The sequence below is a fragment of the Cynoglossus semilaevis genome, chromosome 20 (genome assembly GCF_000523025.1).
Source record: "Cynoglossus semilaevis isolate Cse_v1.0 chromosome 20, Cse_v1.0, whole genome shotgun sequence".
Lineage (NCBI taxonomy): Eukaryota > Metazoa > Chordata > Actinopteri > Pleuronectiformes > Cynoglossidae > Cynoglossus > Cynoglossus semilaevis.
In genome coordinates this window covers 12,314,989-12,334,954 of record NC_024326.1, presented here as the reverse complement: position 1 = coordinate 12,334,954, position 19,966 = coordinate 12,314,989, and the positions used below count along the sequence as shown (strand labels likewise).

General features: G+C 38.8%; 1 long non-coding RNA gene across 4 annotated transcripts; it reads left to right on the top strand.

Annotated features, from left to right (window-relative positions):
- The first annotated feature begins 4,430 nt into the window (after positions 1-4,430).
- On the top strand, positions 4,431-19,960 carry LOC107990143 (uncharacterized). 4 transcript variants are annotated; one of them, XR_003053048.1, is made up of 7 exons: positions 4,431-4,571; positions 4,901-4,931; positions 5,047-5,187; positions 12,416-13,177; positions 14,064-14,154; positions 19,199-19,410; positions 19,481-19,960. It is a non-coding gene; the product is annotated as an uncharacterized LOC107990143 (long non-coding RNA). The 4 variants fall into 4 exon arrangements; XR_001761694.2 differs by lacking the exon at positions 4,431-4,571 and having other exon boundaries at positions 4,624-4,931; positions 12,416-13,193; XR_001761693.2 differs by lacking the exon at positions 4,431-4,571 and having other exon boundaries at positions 4,627-4,931.
- The last annotated feature ends 6 nt before the right edge of the window (positions 19,961-19,966 follow it).

Below are 19,966 nucleotides of genomic sequence, written 5' to 3'. Positions count from 1 at the left end.
AGACTCCACTGTATCAGCCACCTCTCCCTGATTCCAAAGGCAAAGCAAAGACAGTGCAGACCAGATATGCCACAAACCAATTTTAAGCCTCTATCATCCTTCAACAGGACACATTTCCTTTTTGCATTATCTTTTTTTACACCATTAAAAGGGGAGCAGGAAACTCTCAGGGCATTGTTCCCCCTTATTTGGCTCAGTTTGATCCATTTTGCTTTCTTTCTTCTCCCATCCTTGGCCTACATCTCTCTGGCTGCTCATCTCAATCAGACATTCCATTTAGCTCTTTAACTGAAGGCAGAGATGAGAGCGGCGGCGGCAGCAACAGGCGCAGTAATTGCCCTGAACTTTTTTCTTTTAACTTCTTTCGATAAAGACAGAGGAGCCGCAGCCCCCCAGGCTGCTGCACTTAACAGCCGCTGTGACCACTTCGTATATCCCCTTAATTCTGCCACGTTACAGTACCATCTGCAGACATTTTCTGCTGAACGATATGCTTTGGATTTCGTTATCGATGGACCAAAAAAAAAAAAAAACTGGAGAAAGATGCTGACTAAACACAAGAGTTGGAACATTTTAAAACTTTTATTAAGCTTAACTCTTGAAAACTCTCTAAACTCTCAGTAGTTTTGTTCAAAGAGGCTCAGACTTTTAATAACACGATAAGTTTTGTCGTCAGCCAGAACAAATAGTTTGTAATTTTTTTCTTTTCTTCCTCTTTTTTTTGTGTGTGTGTGTGTGTGTGTGTACGTTGAACATAGTTTTCCTGTCTGACTGCAGCAGGAGTTCCTTCCCTTGGTCTAGAATTTCAAAAACTCCAGCCAGAGGTGGAGAACTTTTCAAAGGGCCTTGAAACATTTTCACTCATGCAGTTCTTGCAGCTTTTTCACTGTGGAGCTTCACTTTGAAGACCACAGATCCTGGCTGTATCAAAAGAAGATCTACTGCAACCCAGACTGCAGGCTGACCAAATGTCACTGCTCTGAGCTCGGGGGCTTTTGACCATGTCTCCACTCTCTCTTTTACCCCTGGAGGTCATTAACATTACATGACTTGTAGACCTGCAGGACAGTTGGATTGGGACTTTTGCGAGTTCATCAGACCTGTCTTTGTGCAAAATGAACTTTTCAGTCATGTATTTTTAATGTGCTGTCATGTTTGATGATACAGGTATATGAATATGTATGTACATATACCTAAATATATATATTTCTATGTATATTTATATATATCTATAGAGATAAAGAGAGAGAAAATATATTATATATTTTAAATTATATTTTTTTAGCTTACCTGTTTGGTGACAATTATTTTGTAATCACAGCACAGACCATGCCTCCCCATCACGCTGCTGCCCCCAGTGGAAATGACTGTGTCTGTATCAGACTATTGATTACCTGCTAATTAACCTTTGCTAGCAGGCTGCATGACCATATGTTCAAGTCACCTATTTAATATATTTGAACATACATGTAGTTGGAGATATTTCTGTAGATTTCCTGGGCCTCCTGGGTTTATTTTAACAAAAACGTGAGTGATTGGATCAGTGAGCGGTACCAGCTGTAGGCGCTCATGACAGTCGGGTTCTGTCTTCCAGGTCTATTCTCTCATTACTGGATCAACAACCAAACAACATCCTGAAATGACCTCCCATCGTGACCTTCAGCTGCTTCCAACTACTCCATCAATTTGTATTCATTCGCTGTTGTGCCTCAGCCTGACCAGCAATTATTTCACAGTAGATCAAAATAGCAGGTTGTGCGCACAGGCAGAGGCGGGGGGGGGGGGGGGGGTAAAGTATAGACGGAGAGAGGATGAAAGACACAACACAAGAGCGGGGAGAAGGTGGAAGGTGAACTGGGAGGGAATGAATATTGAATACATAATGTCATTTCCTTCATCAGTGCAGAGGAGAATTCACGAGCGGCTCAGCTTCTGTACAGGATAACTCTCTTCATCAGCGCCGCCCCTGCTACCAACCTGCTCACCTCGCCAAATGAACCCTTCACACTGCTGTGAATAATTACAATGGCTTTATCCTCGCACATTTCATCCAAACTGTTCACATTTAATTTCAGTTCTTTTTTTCTTTTTTAAGTCACAGTTTTCACTTCATCAGAAAAATAACACCAGGATTATTGACTGTGCAATTATAGCAATTAGAATCAAAAGTATTTATCCTAGAAATTGCCTATGACACTGTTGAAACCTGGTAGAGTTTTTTCTCTTTTTTTCAAATTGTTTCTCTAGATTATAAGATATCTTAAGACTTAAGACTTCATGCTTACAGTTGTCAAGGGGCACAGTTGTGTTACATTTATTTTTCTCACTTTGTTACTTGTTTCAAAAAAGATCTTGAAAGTTTAGAAAGCGAAAAACTAGGTGGTGTATGAAAATTTTATATTTGCTTTTAATAAAATCATTTAAATATAATCCATGGAATCGGTGTGAGGAAGAGAGAAAATGGAATTTAACTTTTACTTCACTGGTTGCCATGTCTGCTCATAATAAGCCTCTTTGGGCTTGTTTTTATGCAAATTGGATTGAAAATATTGATATACCCTGGTTGTGTTTTTCAGGCTGGTTTTCAACGCACATTTGATCGTTCAGTGTTATTCCTGTTTGTCACGTCTGTGTCCACTGAAAGAAAACACCCAGTTTATCTGGTTGCAGTATCCATGACCACAGTTGGATGGCGCCACGCTGCCTCTGACCTGCTCTTTCTCATTTCCTTTCTTGGTCGAGCTGATTAGTCTCCTTGGTCGTCCTAGGATAAAATATTACATTTACCTCGCTCTCCCTCCCACACGGCACAGAACTTAATCAATTTACAGGACCAGTGGGTGGAAACATGAATGCCAATAGTAGCAGGACACAACCTTTATGTGTATCCTGGACCAGTTTTTTGCGGACCAGTGGCAGCAGTGTGTATGACAGAGCAGGTCATAAGAAAGGTCATTTTAAAATTAATAACAAACACAACAAGTACATCATATATCATTGAAATACTGCACATGCATATAATATTATTGGACTGTAATTTATAAAGGAGTTTACGGACTTTTAAAAATGAAATACCTGACAAAAAATCTGGTCTAGTAAGAAATTATTCATGGCCCAGCACTGGTCCCTGACCCAATGTTGAGAACCCGTGATCTGTGGGAGCAGTTAACAACCGATTGCACCACACATTTGTGTATAGAAAGTGAACCTAAAGTAAACAACATTGTCAGGTAGGTGTGAAACAGTGTATGTGTGTGTGTGAGTGACAGCCTTCATGATGTTGTATGTGTGTAAAGGTATTTTGCAATTGTTTGCTGTACAAAACAAGTGTTTATATTTAGTTGCGTTGGCAGAGCTGCGGTAACAGTGTGTTCACACACTCGCTGCAGAGAAGCAGTTTGAGGCACGGGGCGTGTTACACCGCAGGTTCTGCAGGAGTATTTCTGTCCTGGCAGGTGATAATTGCAATTTTCACTCAGCAGGTTACTGCAGGGAGATATATGAAGGGGGAAATGTCAGATTTGTACAACAATCAAAGTCAAATTTAGAAAAGAAAATTCAAACTGAGGCTCAAGGGTAAAAGAAAGTAACAGTCGTCAGTTTAACTTGGTACTTGTTTCTTTCATTTTAGAAAATAAACTATATATATATATATATATATATATATATATTATGCATTGCTGTTAAATGCTGCTCTAACAGTAATTATTCTGAACCACTGAAAATATTTTCAATTTGTATTTTAACATTACGTTCAATAAAGGCCCTGCCCCAACGTAATTAAGTTTAAAAAATAATAATAATTCAAAATTAAAATCGCAGATGAAGGAACTGATTACAGATGTGCAGCAGTCGGCCATGTTTAGTGATCCTGTGTTTCTGTTGTGCAGACGGTAATTAAGAGAGATAAACTAATTAGTGTTAAGTCGGGGTATTATTATCCGTAGGAAGTGTCATTTGATTGCCTATTAAAACGTCAGAAATCATTAAATTAAAGTCAGTCAGAAATGAGGATGTTCATGGACAATAAAGTAATAATAAAAAAAACAGACACGGGCCAAGGACACTGACTGGGTCAGGAATGACCCAGTTTACAAGGAGCTCTGTAGTAGGTGAAGGACAGAGAGTGAGGGTACAGTGTCAAATGAGCTTGTGTGTCAGGAGGACAAGATGATGATGAAGTATAATCCACTACAGTAACAGTGAAGACCAAATGAAGGCAGTTAAGGTACAGAACCACGTGTAAAATTACTTTTAGTCAATTTTAAATTTACTCAGTGTCATCGGCATTAAGATTAAGAATTTTAAATTTACTCAGTGTCATCGGCTTTAAGATAGAAGTATTTAGCCTGAATTCTAATCTATTATATTTCTATGACTGGGTTCCTGTGTGTTGGCTGTTAATCCTGGGTCAAAGGGAACTAAAAATCAAGTCTTTTTGTTTCCCACCCTCATGCTGTGGGTGGGAGACGAGAGGAACATCCTTGTGCCCTTTGCCCAGGAGCAATGACTTCCTGGGCAGACGCTCATTTGTCGACACCAAAGTTCTGCAGCAACTTTAAAAAAAAAAAGTAGGTCAAAATAGTCTTTGTCCTCTCCAAAAAAAAAAACCAAAACTCTGGTGCTCTCATCATTTTAGTTTAAATGTTGTTATTGTTCAGTTACTACCATTGTAGTGACTGATTTTCACTGTTATTTCCAGTCTTACGGTTTAAATTAATTTTTAGATTGTAACCCTAACATTTGTAAAAAAAAAAAAAAAAATACTGGCACTGACAGCTTTTCTTTCACTGTTTCTTAAGCTGTACCGTTTTGTTAAATTGTTAGCTCCCACACTTTCGTTATACTGTACAATAACAATACATGTTGTGACGTCATTTGTTTGCGACGGAAACGCCAGGTGCCTCAAAGTTATGGTTCCCCGGGGACATGTAAGTCTGAATTTATTTCACACTTTAAACCAGCGGATATTAAATATTACGTTTCTAAACTTGAAAGATTAAATATTAACTTGTCTCCTATGTGTTTTTTCTATGAATACTGCAGCCGACATGTACGACTTTCCGTCATCCTACACCGGAGAAACCCGAAAATCATACAAGGGCTTGGAGGTATACAAATGGACACAAACTAGAGCCGGCTTCGTCGACTGTATCCGTGAAATACTTCGTTGTTGTCACCAGGAGGGTAAGTGTCACTTTATCCTGATAAACTTAAACATTAGCGACTAGTGCAGTGTGACAAATCACTGCGTTTTCTGCTGTGTTGACTGGTCTCTGTGTTAGTCTTTGAAAACAAACAAACCTGACTGCTACAAATATATACATGTTTTCATTCATAGTCATGCATATACAGTTATTTATTTGAAGAATCAGAACTGTTAATTTATGGTTTTGGTATGAGTTCATGTACAGTGACAGTTTTCAGGACTCAAAGTCAGCAGAGCTTTTCATTCCCACATTATCACCCTTTAATCACTTGAATTGCTAATAGCTGGCAAATACTTGTCTTCCTGTGTTAAAGTAGGAGCCCTTTCCAGGACAGGCCTCCAAGTATTTGTTTGTTTTTCCATATTTTCCAGATCTTTTCATGGCCTTTTCCATCTGCATGAAAGTCTGCAGTCATTATTCAGGGAACAGAGCAGTGAGAACAAACGATGAGACCATGATAATCCCAAACTGTCTTTGAATTCACTCAGAGCTTTCCCTGTACAGTCCTTCCCATCTGGCTGCTCTGGTCCGGCGTTCCAACTCATCTTCCTCCCTTACACACATTTGTGGTGAATCACAGATGGACAGGAAGATGGGGAGGTGGGGAAGAGACTGTGCTGTGGTCACAGATAATGAGTTTTAAGTAGTCTGAGGACAGATTAGTCCAACTGCATTTAAAGAAATGTCTGTTCCTTGAAGTAAGTATTCAATGAGATCTCTGACAGTAGTTAGAGAAGATGTTGTCTGATTAGGAGGTCGTTGCAGTCGCCTGTATCTTTTTGTCTACACTGAAGCTAACAGTGTCAGACTTCACCTCCCTGGAGTCGGAGGGCAGAGCCACTCTGTCACAAACAAAAGGCCACGTTCACTTAGAAAGTTCAATTGTGTCTCTGCTTATTTGGTGCAGACTTTGATGGAGGCAAATCTCAAGCCGGCAGCAGAATGACTGACTGTTGCCCGTGGGTGTGTTTTTGTGTCAGAAACTATAGAACTTGTGCATCTAGTAGAAGTTCATTCTTCCAATTATTAATGTGGGTTTCTGATGGATGCAGTGTTATGTCACCAGTCATTGTATAATCGTGAATTACATAACAACATTCCTCAGGCCCCTCCTTATGGCACATTGAAAGAGACAATATTATGCATCAATAAAAAGAGATGTGAAGGTAATGAGTTTAAAGGTAAAAAAGTATGTTGCGATTAAATTTGATTATTTGAAATGTTTATATTGACAATTAGGATTACATAGAACCTACATATTACCTATATGGAGTATTTCTGTCCTGCATCTACTGCAACATAATTTAGAATTTATTTTCAGATTGTATTTTTGACTTAAAACATTAACATGATGAATGTAACATTTGTGTGTGTGTGTGTTAATATCTGCTGGTAAAAAAAAACCCAGATAGATACAATCTTATAATTTCCCAAGAACTGCAGCCATAACCATTCGCTGCCTTATCAGTGCAGAGTCAGAGACTGTTAAGTTGAAAATTGAAACATAATTTGAATATTATCAAAATTATCAATCTGTCTTCATCTGCGTTGATAATATCAGTGCATCTCCTGTTTTACAAAGTGATGCGGATATGCAGTCACAAATGATTTTATTGGATTAATTTTAATTACTCAAAAATTTTATCTCATTTATCTATGAGTAGAATGAAAACTTTCCGAGTCTCCGTATTTTAAAGAAACCAGATAAAACAGCATCAACTGAGAGCATCTTTAAAACAGTGAGATTCTCATTATTCATCCAAACTTCTGGTTTGGATGATATGTCCAGGTTGTACCCAGCCCTAACACGTTCATTATTAGTTCCAGTTTCCCATAGGGTAGCTAGAGCACATGCGACATTCTACAGAAGATCCTTTATGGTCCTGGAGTTTTGAGGCTGTCAGGTTGAGACAAGACATGAAAGGTAAAAAGTAAAATATACCGTGAACTGTTATTTACTGAACTCCAGACACCCCAGAACATGTTTGCAATTCAACATGTGAGACTTTAATGGACGGAGGCATAGGTTTCCTTTTGTAACCTGCAGCAGTGTTGATGGAGAGGTTTTCAGGATAATAAAACTGGCTTTCACCAACCTGACCCAAGTGTGATGGAGGCCATGAAGTCGTCCCACTTCAAACAGCAGCCCACTGTGTAATCACACTCAACACACCCTTGTTACGGCAAAGGTTGTCTAACAAAAAGAAATCTCCTGCTCGCTCAGATCAAATTTGCGGTGGGGAAAAAATCTCATGAGTGTCATGACACTCGCGTTCCTGCTGTGATTGGTTCTTGAAGCAGCTCTTTCCTTTAGCTCAAGGAGACAACAGTATAATGAGGTGCAAAAGTATCACCGGCGGGATCACAAGTGAACCCATTCGCAGGCTGTGCATCGGCATGCACAAGCAGAGATTGTCAAAAACCTATCAGAAACAGCCATTGCTTCACGAGATTGGGGGTTCATTAAAAAGGAATTGGCCTTTTCACATTATTATTTTTTCAGCATCTTATATCGTTTGAGAAAGCAGCATGGTTTCACCTGAATCGTCCAACCAAGACATTTTGTTCATCATTCCATCAATTAAAGGTCATGTGAAATTACAGGTACATCAGCTGTAATGATTGAATGGTAGAATTATATAAATATATTAAATCCAAAACTAAAGTGGACCATTATGTTTAGTGTTACTTAATATGTCTGCAACATTATAATGGTTGAGATAGGCAAAACAAAATATCACATGATCGGTTAAGTGCATAAAACTACAGTGAAACTCAACAGAAAAATAGACTCAAAATTGATTAAAGTGATTAAGTGTGAGAATTTTGACTCATTTAGGTGCTTAGTGTGGAGGATATGATGTAAACACAATAATTATGCTTGGGGAAAGTTGTGAAATCAGTCACAGCAGAATAAACACTCGCGATAAGCAAAACTGCATTTTCCATAAACTGCCATAAAAAAATCTGTTCCAGCCGACGGCAAAGTAGAACTCGATGAGGCAGCGACTGATGTTTTTCTTTTTCTCCCTAAAGGAACACAAAACTTAGTAAATGGTAAAAAAAAAAATAAAAAATTCATAAAAGTGTTTTATACCTTACATTTTAGTTCACAGCAAAGGAGTGATAAACTCTGGAGGCACTCAGCCAAAGTCCAAAAAGAACAAAAAATGAAATCAAAAACATTTGTCTGATTATAAGAAATAAAAGTATAAAATCATTCCACTTCGTTTGACAAGCAATCTTCCAAACCTCTTCATGAACACCATCAGGTTTAGACGAGTTGACTGAGAGCCATTTGCGCCCACTTTTAGTATTTTCTTCAACAGACTGTTAACAGCGATCTCCTCATATTTTCAAACAATATCTCCTAAATCTTTGATTGAACCTCATGCTGACAATATTCATTAAATTGTGCTGTTGTTGCCAGGCTCTGACAGGCCTCCATTTCTCCAGCTCCACAGAAGCTCTTCTTATGAAACAGTAACAAGTCTCTCCTTTCACCAGATCTTATGCTTATTAAAACTGAGAGACTCAGAATATCAGACTCTTTTGTGGGGAAATTTTAGGTGTCTTTTTTTAGCAGTGGCTTTTTGCAAGACATTTACTTCTTCCTGTACCTGTAAAAAATATATTTTGTACTTTTTTTGTGTATTTTAGTGTAGGATGTGTAATTGTTTACAATAGGTCAGTGTAAATTTCTGTTAATTTTTTTCCAATTACCTGTTTTTACCATTGTCATTTGAAGTGCAAAGTTTATCAGCTCAGCAGGCTGTAAAACAGACGGTCAGAGCAGGAAGGTGCGCTCCTTATCTTTGACAAAGGTTATCTCTTTCTAGACAAATATGCAGCAGGGACAAAACAGACAGGGGTTTACTGCAGCTCTAATTAGGATATGCCTGGATATTATGTTCCAGGCATTTGATGTGAAAGGTTATAATAATTCTTGTCCAGTCAGAGCAGGTCTGGAAGTTTAAAAAAAAGTGTGAATAGATGCCCATAAGGCCAAACACAGCCACGACTAGACAAAGTAACCGCTCCTCAATTAATTTCTGAAATTCCACTGTCCGTTCACTTATGTTTGTACGTTATTTTCACACACTGCGGGGAAAAGGAATTATATTGTTGAGGCCAACGAGGTCTCCGAGGTTTTGAAAGTAACTCTCGCCACGTTTTAAAAGCCACAGTCAAGAAGAACGGTATTGACTAAAATCCAACAACAACAATAGAAAAAAGTGTTTTATACTCCTGCATGTTTGGATTAGTCCCAAATAAAAAATTTTAAAAAAAAAACAGGCGTGAAACACATACATCTCTCGAAGCTGTCGATCGTTTTTTAGCATTGTAATAATTCTCCAGCCAGTAATTACACAGTGATGAGGAGTCCAAGCTGAATACTTTTATATCCCTTTAGTTCAGATGAGCTTAAAATATGTCTTCAGTAGTTGCCTGGTAACAGAGCTGTAACTGGGCATGCTGCAAAAAAACATACATATATAGAGAAAGAGAGAGTGTGGCAGAGAGCCATGCAACTTGAGCACAAGAAGTTCTGCTCTACCTGTTTAAATTGACTTTATATTTTTTATAATGTCAAATCGACTTGTCTGCTACACATTCAGGGCTTTGCACCTTGGCAGCACTTATAGCTCTATTGAAATAATAGGTTTGTGTCAGTGTGCCAAATCATCCGTCCAGAAAGAGCAAAGGACATTTTATCATCATCCTTTAAACATTGCATAATGTCAAAGCCAGGTTTACGGTGAAAGACTTAGGTATAAACATGTTCACTGCATGATTATTGCCAGATAATATAATGATGATATAGTTGTATAAATAAATAGGCATGCACCGGTACCAATGATAGTACAAATGCATGTGAACTTACTTTGTTTGTGCACGTTGTTTGTTAAAAAAAAACACCTGTAAAGGCGCTCAAGTGCTGAATATGCTAATGTCTTAGCACTGAATATGCTAATGTGTCCTCTTTTTCCATTCGCAACAGAGTGGATAGATGAGGTTGACTGTCTCTTTTTGTTTGTAGGTATTTGACAACATTTTATGTCTTTTTTTTTTGTTGAATTCAAACATGTAAATAGTGCGGCACAGTTTAAGCAAAACTCACAGGAGAGCTGGAGAGAGTGTTGGTGTCTTTTTTATTTAAAATTTGTATACACAAATAATACACATGGTAACATATTTTAAGGATACTTTTTTTTCAGTAGTAGAAAACATATTCAAGCAGCCTGAAAAGTCTCAAAAAATGAATAAAAATACACTAATTTGTCTTAAAATACTTAGCTTTGTTTATTTTTGTGATTAAAATTTAGAAAAAATACACTTTTCTGCTACACCAACCTTTGATCACAGTAAAATTCTATACTAATAAGTTTTTGAAGAAATCTTCAAAAATAAAATTTTTCGCAAAAATGAAAAAAAAAATCTAACCCATAAATATTTTTTCTAGATACCACGTCCAGGTCAAGAATGGGACGTAGAGGTGGGTCAAACCTAAAGCTAAAGCTTTACCTCACCCTCACCCACTACAGTGTGAATATATCACCTCCCCACGTCTCCAGCTGCCCTGGCAGGGCATTACTGTAATTAGTTTGTCCGACAGCACAGATTTTTGCACACCATCTATAAAGCCATGTTGGCAGTTTCCTGTTTCTTGGCTTTACTTTGTGAACTTTGTCAGTGTCATCGGTTTTTAAGCAGCACAAGCATCTGTTTAATTTAAGTGTTAATTATCCTCACACAGCCCCCTGTCCAGTTACTGACCACGGTGGATCAGATGGGGGAAAAAAAGGGGTGGGGGCAGTGACTTCATTCAGAAATAAGTTTCAAATTCTCAACAGTCGATGAATGGAGACCCCCCCCCTCAAAAGGTCAAAGAGCCGTGAACGGTGTCGTCGAGTTTCACAAACAAATTCTAGTAAATGCATGTTATTACAAACAGACACCATGCGTCGTCTCCTCGAAAAATAAAAATAAAATAAGATAATTCACCCCACAGAGCAGATGAGTTTATGGTCTGGGAGCGTGGGTTGACGGATATTACATTTCTCTGAAACGTTCCGGTGATTTATAACAGATTCTGACGATGCACTCCAGACCCGCTTTGTCTTTAACTGTCAGCCTCTAGACGCAGAAGGAGAAAAAGAGAAAAGTCTGTCAATAAAGCATTGATAAAATGACACAGGAAAGTCGTCCTGACTGATGAAGAGCTCGGTGAGTAAGGAGGATAAATGCACCGCTGCCCCTCCCCTTTACCCACCTCCCAACCCCCGGTGCTTCAGAGTAATAGTAAGAGGCAGTCACAGGTAAAAGGTTAAAATTCTAAGCAAAAGCACACAGTGTTTGGTGGCCAGTGGGCCTGCCTTACAGCCGGGAGGTCACTGCTTCGAGTTTGGAGTATTAAGAAGATTAATAAATGTACTTTAAATACTTCTCTAGTTTTGGTTTACCTTTAAAATGTACGGTAAAATTCACGAGACGTCTGTGTGTTTTCTCTTTAACTGTAATACTATTCAACCCTTTTTGGTGAACGCTCACAGACCAGCGAGTCTCGTCCACATGAACTTTTACCTCAAACAGTGATCACAGTAAAAAATGAAATGTAAACCATCAATAATCCACACACTGGGTGACTAATTATGCAGCTACACACGGTGGGGTCCAAAGTAGAGTTTCAAAATTCAATCTTCACTCACAGAGATTTAGGAAGTGGCTTTTTCCCCCCCAAACAGTCAGATCATAGTATTATTGCCTCTACTGGTCAGTTTGTGACATTGCAAAAATGTTGTTTTGTTTTTTTTTAAACCTGTATAGTGGGTCATGTTTCAATCAAATTGTAGCACTGTACTCTACACTGTATATATTAAAATAGATATACAAATATATATTTATATATATGTACATATATATATATATTTTCAGCAGGTATATTTTCACTTTCTACTCTACACATGAAGTATATTGATGTGGATGGAGAGGGCTGTTTACACAGTTTCAAAGCCTCCGTCGATCCTGTGGCTGTGTGTGAGGTGACGTGTTTCTACCTGTGCGTCCGTCTCCGTCTATTCTGAGAACTCTATTCTGCTGTTTCTATTTTCTCCAATCACATTTCTTTGTTGGGTCTCAGAACATTCCTGAAACAGTCTGCGTCTCTCTCCCTCTCTCTCTCCCTCTCTCTCTCCCTCTCTCAGATACACCGTTCCCGCACTGATGTCCCGAGTTTCAGCTTAAAGTCCCGTCCCTGTGCAGCCGTGCCGAGACATATTTTATTTTTGCACAGCAACGGTGCAGCTGAGTGCAGACGAACACATCTGAGCGGGAGCAGAGCTAATTTGCACACAAGTGGAGGCTGTTTGAGAGCAGGGGTGTGGCAGGGTGTCGAGGAACAGTGCTGAGCAGAAAAACAAAAATTGAATGAATAAATAAAACTGTGAAAATGAAAAAAGACCACAGTCTGGAATAGAAAACAGGAGAGAAAAAAACACCTCCGTTGTGTTCATCCTCGGTGTTCCTACACCGTGTTCCAGATGGGAGTTTTCCCAAAAAGAAAAGCATTTTGTAAATAATATATAAACAAGTGAAACTTCAGTTAAGCCGGATTTCTTGGCTCCGCTGCCTCCCGACTTCAGACTGGTTCCTGACGACGTCCACCTTCTCCTTCTATCCATCTCCAAAACTACGGCTAAAGGGACAAAAAAACACTGTTTTATAGTATATAGGAGTATTTAAATATGTATGTTCTTTTTTCAAGCCAAGATGAAACATTAGAGAAACACAGTGTGGAGCTGACCTCACTGTACCGTCCCTGGAATGTTCAGAGGGAACGACTGTAGTTGCTGCTGTTAGCTGTTCAGCTAAGTCAAGCCATGATGGACGTCTCCTCTGCAGGACAGTGAAGACCTCAGCTGTGGTGGGAGAACCAACAGGAATCCTGACACCAAAAGAAAAAAGCGGTGAATTACCGAGACGGTGAATCTTCTTTGTCTTTCTCTCCACATCTGATCATAACACACTCCAGTCCCCACATGTTTTAAGAACCTGTGGATGAACCTCCATAACCTCCTCTGTTTCCTCTAAAATGTAACCTAAAAAAAATCTAATGGCTAAAAAAGGATCCACAGGTGGCTAATGACAGGTAAAACTGGACCAATGAGGGTTATATCTATATCTATATATAGATATACATATACATATATACAGTATATATATCCAGACATCCAGTGCTCTACACCCACCCACCCACTGAACACCTGACACCCACTCATTTCATTACAGGCCATGAGCCAAACTGAACTGAACAGCCTCTGATTCTCCACCTCCTCTGCCCGCTCTCCTCCAGCATTACCATGTCATATTTAAAGTGTAATTATCTCCAGGAACGCGGGGGTCTCCCTCCTCCTGCTGCTGCTGCTGCTGCGGCTGCTGCTGCTGCTGCTGCTGCTGCTGCTGTGAACCACTGACAACTTTCATAGAATAACCAGTGACCTTGGGACATCAGACAAAGAGGAGGTGGCTCTTATGTGCACAGAGGGAATTATGATAGGATTCACATTTCAGTCCCTCCTCGTCCCGCGACCCCTCATCCTCCCCCCGACCCCTCCTCCCACACACACAGTAAATACAGATATAAAAGCAGAGCTAGAAAACCAGCAGTGTCTTTTTTCTTCTTTCTTTTTTCTTCTTTGTCACGATTCATCAGCAGCCTGTGTGGGCCGCATCAGTTACTGACCGTCTCCTCTGCCGTTGTTTTCTATTTCTGACTGCCATCTTTCCTCCTCTTATTTCACCTCCTCCGTTGCACCATGTTTCGTTTTTTTAATCAGTCTGTATTTGTTTTAGGTCACTGATGTCTGGGCTTTTCTTCATTTCCCTCCCCTGTCACCGTGGGCCCCTGACTGCAGCGCCTCATCATGGACATCTACAGGATAAGGTACAAGTATTGTTTTGCGTTTACGTCGATTCATTGATAAAAATTGATCCAATTTAGATGTTTTGAATATTTTTTCTTGACATTGTTCCATGTTAATATTCCCTTCATTTGAGTCAGTCCCAAATTCAAACACACACATCTACCTGCTGTTATTGGTCTTTCTGTTCCAGAAATCTACAGACATATTAAGGAGTGTTGAAACATATTTATATATAGAAATTAATCAGATCATTTATGATTAATCCCAGTTACATTATGAATTGTGAATAATTATGATTATTCTGATTAAAATTCCTAATTGTTTGTCAGCCATAAACCTTACATCTATAATTAAAAGTCATGTTTGAACATCTGACTTTTCTGTATATTTCTTTGTTTACGTAAAATTTGCATTTTTTTTTTATGCCCATCTGTTGAAACGAACAACAATTCACTCACATTCACACCGACTGTGTGCTGCCAGAATAAAACCCAGTAATCCCAGGGAGGACATGCAAACAACGACCACCCACTGCCCTGTTGTTTTTGACACATTAAACTAATTTCATTGGGAACAGGACTATGTGAACAGACAGGACAAACAACGACTCTTCAGCTGCTTTTTATGGGCAGGTACATGAAGAAATCAGAAATAAACTTAAGAACTTAAGAAGAAAACGTAAGTTAAATTTCGTGTTTTGTTCCTTGGAGGCAGTTAGAACCTGTTTTGCTGCAGCTTCTGTTTTTTGGGTTGTTTTTTTTTTTAATTCGAGCCACTAATGTCAAGACATCTGTCTCCAGAAAATTAAGGCAGTGTTGTGCTGCTGTTGCCGTCGATGTGTCGATGCCAAAGCCCAACTCCCTAATTCCCCACTGCTGACGTTTTGGCAGCCTGGAGTTGTTGGAGCGAGGCCGTTAGCTTCAGTCCCAAATTTCCACAGAAATGGAGGTGGAGATACGAAAACATATGCTGCTCTTTTACAGATCATTTACGGCATCATTTGACTGGCAGGTGGCCACATACATACACGCTAATTTATCATAAATATGAAAATAATTGTAGGCGACAGCACAGGAATAAATAAGAATAATAAGAAACGGACTGAATCTGCATTAAAACGACTACAGCTGTTTGGATACAGGAGTCTGAATTAACACTTTTTCATGATCCATCCATCCATCCATCCATTTTCATCCGCTTATCCGTTACCGGGTCACGGGGGCAGCAGTCTCCACCCAAATCACATTGCACCGTACCAAACCTTCCTGCGGGTGGTGAGTCCACTGGAAGGTACCAACCGCCCTAACCGGGATTTGAACTTGTCCAGGAGGTGAACCCTGGGGTTCCACACCAATGACAGAGACATTGACACTGGGCCAAAGCACCCCACTTTTTCATGATATTCAACACAATAGTATTTTTATTATTATTATTTTTGGTGTTGTGTGGCGCTGATGCAGAGCGTGAAGCCCGTCTGGGTCTGAGACTCAGTGGTTACTGTTGGAATCATCCTGACACTTTCAACACCTTCCTTAGTGCTACATCACTGCTTTCTAACTCCATACAGTATCTATGTGTATTTTTAACCCACCCTCGCCCCTCTTTCCCCCGCCCCCCGGCCCCCAACCCTCACACACTCTGTTTCACCAATATATAATAATAGATGGAGTTTTTTTTTTCCTGTTAAAAGCGTGCAGCTCGCTCTACGTCCTCAGTTTTAAGCAGAAAGAAAGGTTTGACCCATTTATTTTGCAGATTCTTTCCTATTTTTGCAAAAATAAAATATTCCTGAAATTACAGAAGTAGACTGTTACTTTATCTTTTATAAAATAGAATAACAGGAAAATGAAAAATTAAATTTGTATTTCTTTCTGATTCATTTTCCATTTTTTTTGTGACGTCTTGGCGTGTCATTTTTAGTTAATCTGTAACAGTTAAATGAACATTCCGTATAATTTTCTGTAAATAGTTGGAACAGAAAGACAAATAACAGCAGACAGATTTACACTACACAGAATATGGACTGTTGAGGCTTTTTTATCAGATTGTTATTATTGTTATTGAAGCTAAAGCTGATCCAGGCTACATATGAAGAGTGTTGTATTGTGACTGTAATGTTGTAATGTTTGTATGTTTACTGTAGCTTCATCGTTGACTGACTCAAAAGGTATGTCACTTTGAATAATAGCAACTGCTAAATGTTTTGTAACGTAATGTAAAAGACACCTTCACTGACCTGCAGCTGCTCAGCTGGTGTTTTCACTTTACATCTGTAAAAGATGAGACATGTATATTTTATGGATAACATAAATAGATAAATATATGAAACAACAAACCCCACCCCCACTTTCCCAGCTGGGCCACACTTGTGGGTCTCAGCAGACAAAATATTAATCAGCAGCGGTTGTTTGAAAATTCAGAAAGACTCGGCTCCACTCTGTGTGCTCCACGTAGAGATGGAGACGCAGGCTGTGAGCACCAGGCTGTCAGATGAAGTCCTGCAGGCTGTTTACTGAAGTCATGTCCTGCAGCAGGTTGTAGCTGTACTGTAGGTTCACAGCCAGCCTGGCCCCACAGGCTGAGTTGATCTAAACTGTCTGATCAGTGGAGATCAGAAACATTAGCTGATTCACACAATGGTTTTTTTTTTTTCCACTGTCAAAACTACAGACTAAGACAAGTATAAGTCTACCGAGGCCAGTCTATGGATGTTGTCCAAAGAAATTGTACAATTGTTTTGTTTTGGTGCTGCAGATAGAAAATAGTTAAATGGGCAGATTGATGGAGCCAGTACTAAGTCAGCAATAAATTAGAATAGAATTTTATCAATGACCACTGGTAACACTCATGATGAGTCTTTTGTTTTATATTGAAATATGTTGCTTTTTTTTTTTAATATTTCCATTTATTCTCACGTACAGTGTCACTAGTAAATACTATACCAATAATTTCCTGAACAAATCCAAAAATAAAAATGACTAATCCTGAACAAATCCAAAAATAAAAATGATTAATCGTCTCTATGAATGTCGATGATTGTCCGTGTCACTAGTAAATACTATACCAATAATTTTCTCGATGATCGTCTCGATGATCGTCTCTGATCGTCTTGATGATCGCCTTTATGATCATCTCTGATCGTCTATCTGATTAAAGCAGCAGAATTTAAAGTTTGAAAAATAACTGAATTTTTTACTGAAGGTTAAAATTAAATTTGTGTTGCACTCATCTCGATACTATAATTTGTTTACAGTAAATTTGAATCGCTTAGACACCAAAAGGGTGCTCTATCCATTTGTATAAAAGAAACGTTCTTTGTAGGACAAATATGTTCCTGTGTATATGTTTGTGTTGGTGTAAGTGTCGTTGAGAGAGGAATGCTGATGGGTCATGAAGCAGTACCAGGTGATGCTGTTGGATGAATAGTGAAATAAGATGCTCTTTTTGGTTCTTACAATTGTAAATCTGACGCCAGAGCAGTCAGTGCCTCACCAGCCATGGACCTCACTTGTCACACATATATATATATATACTGTATATATATATATATATATATTAATCTGTAATTACTTACCTCCTTGATAAGGCATCACCACAAATCCAAGACGGCAGAGCAAGCTGTTGCAGAGTAATGCTGACACCTGGTGGAAGCCTTGAGAACGACAAGAGAGAATCAGGAAATGAGATTAAATAGTCGTTTAGTAGTTAAAATCCAAGGAGTCCGAGAGTTTTAGTATTTTTCTCCTCATTTTCGTTTCAGTGAACATCTCGCAGCTTTTGTTTTTTTTTTTAGTTTCAATTTTGTTAATTTAAATCGTATGATTAATATACACTTGTTTTCTACTTGTTGTTTTTAACGTAATGAGTCAGAAGATGACGTCAGAGTCTGTAGAATCACAGACCTGCTATAATCAAATGGGCTGGTACCATTTACCTTAGATAACCGAGCACAAAAAGTTCACTTTACACCAGTGGAAAATCAGATTGAACGTGATATTTACAACTGTGAACCAGTCAGTGCACAGAGGGTGCGAGGTGTCACTTGGAACTTCCAATAAGCTGTGCATTAGCACCAGCTCTGACCCTGTCACTGTGAGATAGCTGCAACATTATGGCTCATTTTGCTGAGAGTGAAGCAGTCCCTGAACAGGAACACTGTCATGGAGGACTTTAGATTTACAGTGGCAGAGCCTTCAGGGATTTCTTCTGTGCACAGAAGAGAAGTCTCAGTGCATTCAGTGCTATTCCTGTGAGTCACACAACTGTGGTTCACAGACGTTTATCCTGCATCTAATAATGAGGCTCAGGAAGATAGATAAAGACTGTGCGATACAATACAAACTGGGTCGTATGACGCGTGCCCGTTTCTGTTCATCAGCATATCACCATATATATCATATATCTTTGTAGAACAAATATGTTCCAGTGTTTTTTAACTGTTACAGTTTGTGTTGCTGTCAGTGTCATTGAAAGAGGAATGCTGATTACCAGGTGCATGCTGTGAAATAGGATGCTCTTTTTGGTTCTCAAAATTGTAAATCTGTCTGTCTATGTGTGTGTGTCTGTGTCTTTGTGCGTCCGTGTGTGTGTCTGCGTGTGTTGGGAACATAGGCCTGCTAGACTCTGGTACGCCAACCTTTGATCACAGTAAATTACTGTACCAATAAATTCCTGAACAAATCTCCGAAAATAAAAGTTTCTCAAAAATGATTAAAAATACACTAATTTGCATTGGAATACTTATCTATGTCCATTTTTGTTGTTAAAATTGAGAAAAATATATACTTTTTGAAAAAAGTCAATAATACTTGGCAAAACCTGGTTTCATTTAAATCAAAGATTTAATTTCCCTTCCCTGCTCATTTCATTTACTCGCCCCCTGGTGACGAAAAATCAGAACGCACTTCGTTTAAACACTGGCTTTGTAGTAAAAAAACAGTTTTTTATTAAAGTTACTAAAACGTTGATGCATGTGAAAACGTTGCATGAATTTATATCGTTGTTTTATTATTTAAATTCGCTTTTCTTCTGTCAAAATTATCTATTTTCTTCATGTTCCACAAGGAATGTTTGGCGGAGGGACACATTCTTGTCTGGTGATGCGGTCGGCTGTTCGGTTGAGCTCCGCCAACAACAAGGTTGGGGAATTTAATTTTTTTTTCTTTTTCTTTCTCTTTTCTCCATCCAATGTACCTGCGGCTGAAACATGATGCTACATTCTGGTGAGGTCGAGGCTAAAGAGTAGCTAATCCAGGCCTGCCTCCTTCCTACTTAAGGTTTGTGCTAAAATCTGAACTGTTAAGGTCACTTTGTTGTGTAGATTATTTATTTGACTCTTATGTTTAGGTCTTGGCCACCAAGGACCCAGACCCACCAGAGCTGACGGGAGACTCCATCTTGATCCCTGTCATGGTTGTTTTTTTTTTCCATATTCCTTTTGAAGAGCAGCATTGAAAGATAAGTTTGTTCTTCTCTGCTACATTAAATTGTTCCATTATGTTACTTACAATCAGTTATTTATGAGTTTGTTTTTCTGGTATGTTTTTCATGTTTCATTATACCACCCCCTTTAGGGTTGACTGTTAACAAATCACCATCAGATTTCATGGATTTTCTAAAATTTTACGTTTGGTCTCTAAGGACTAAACTACTTTATTAATCCGATAGATTTTACTTTACAAACGCTCAGAATTGAGTTGGCTGGATTTCTTTTCACACTTCACTTCACCACCACAAACACTTACCCTTCCTAACACAAACCACTCTTTACCCCTTTTCTTGGTGTTTAAAGAAATCCAGGCAATATTTCTTAGACAGTGATATGCTATAGAC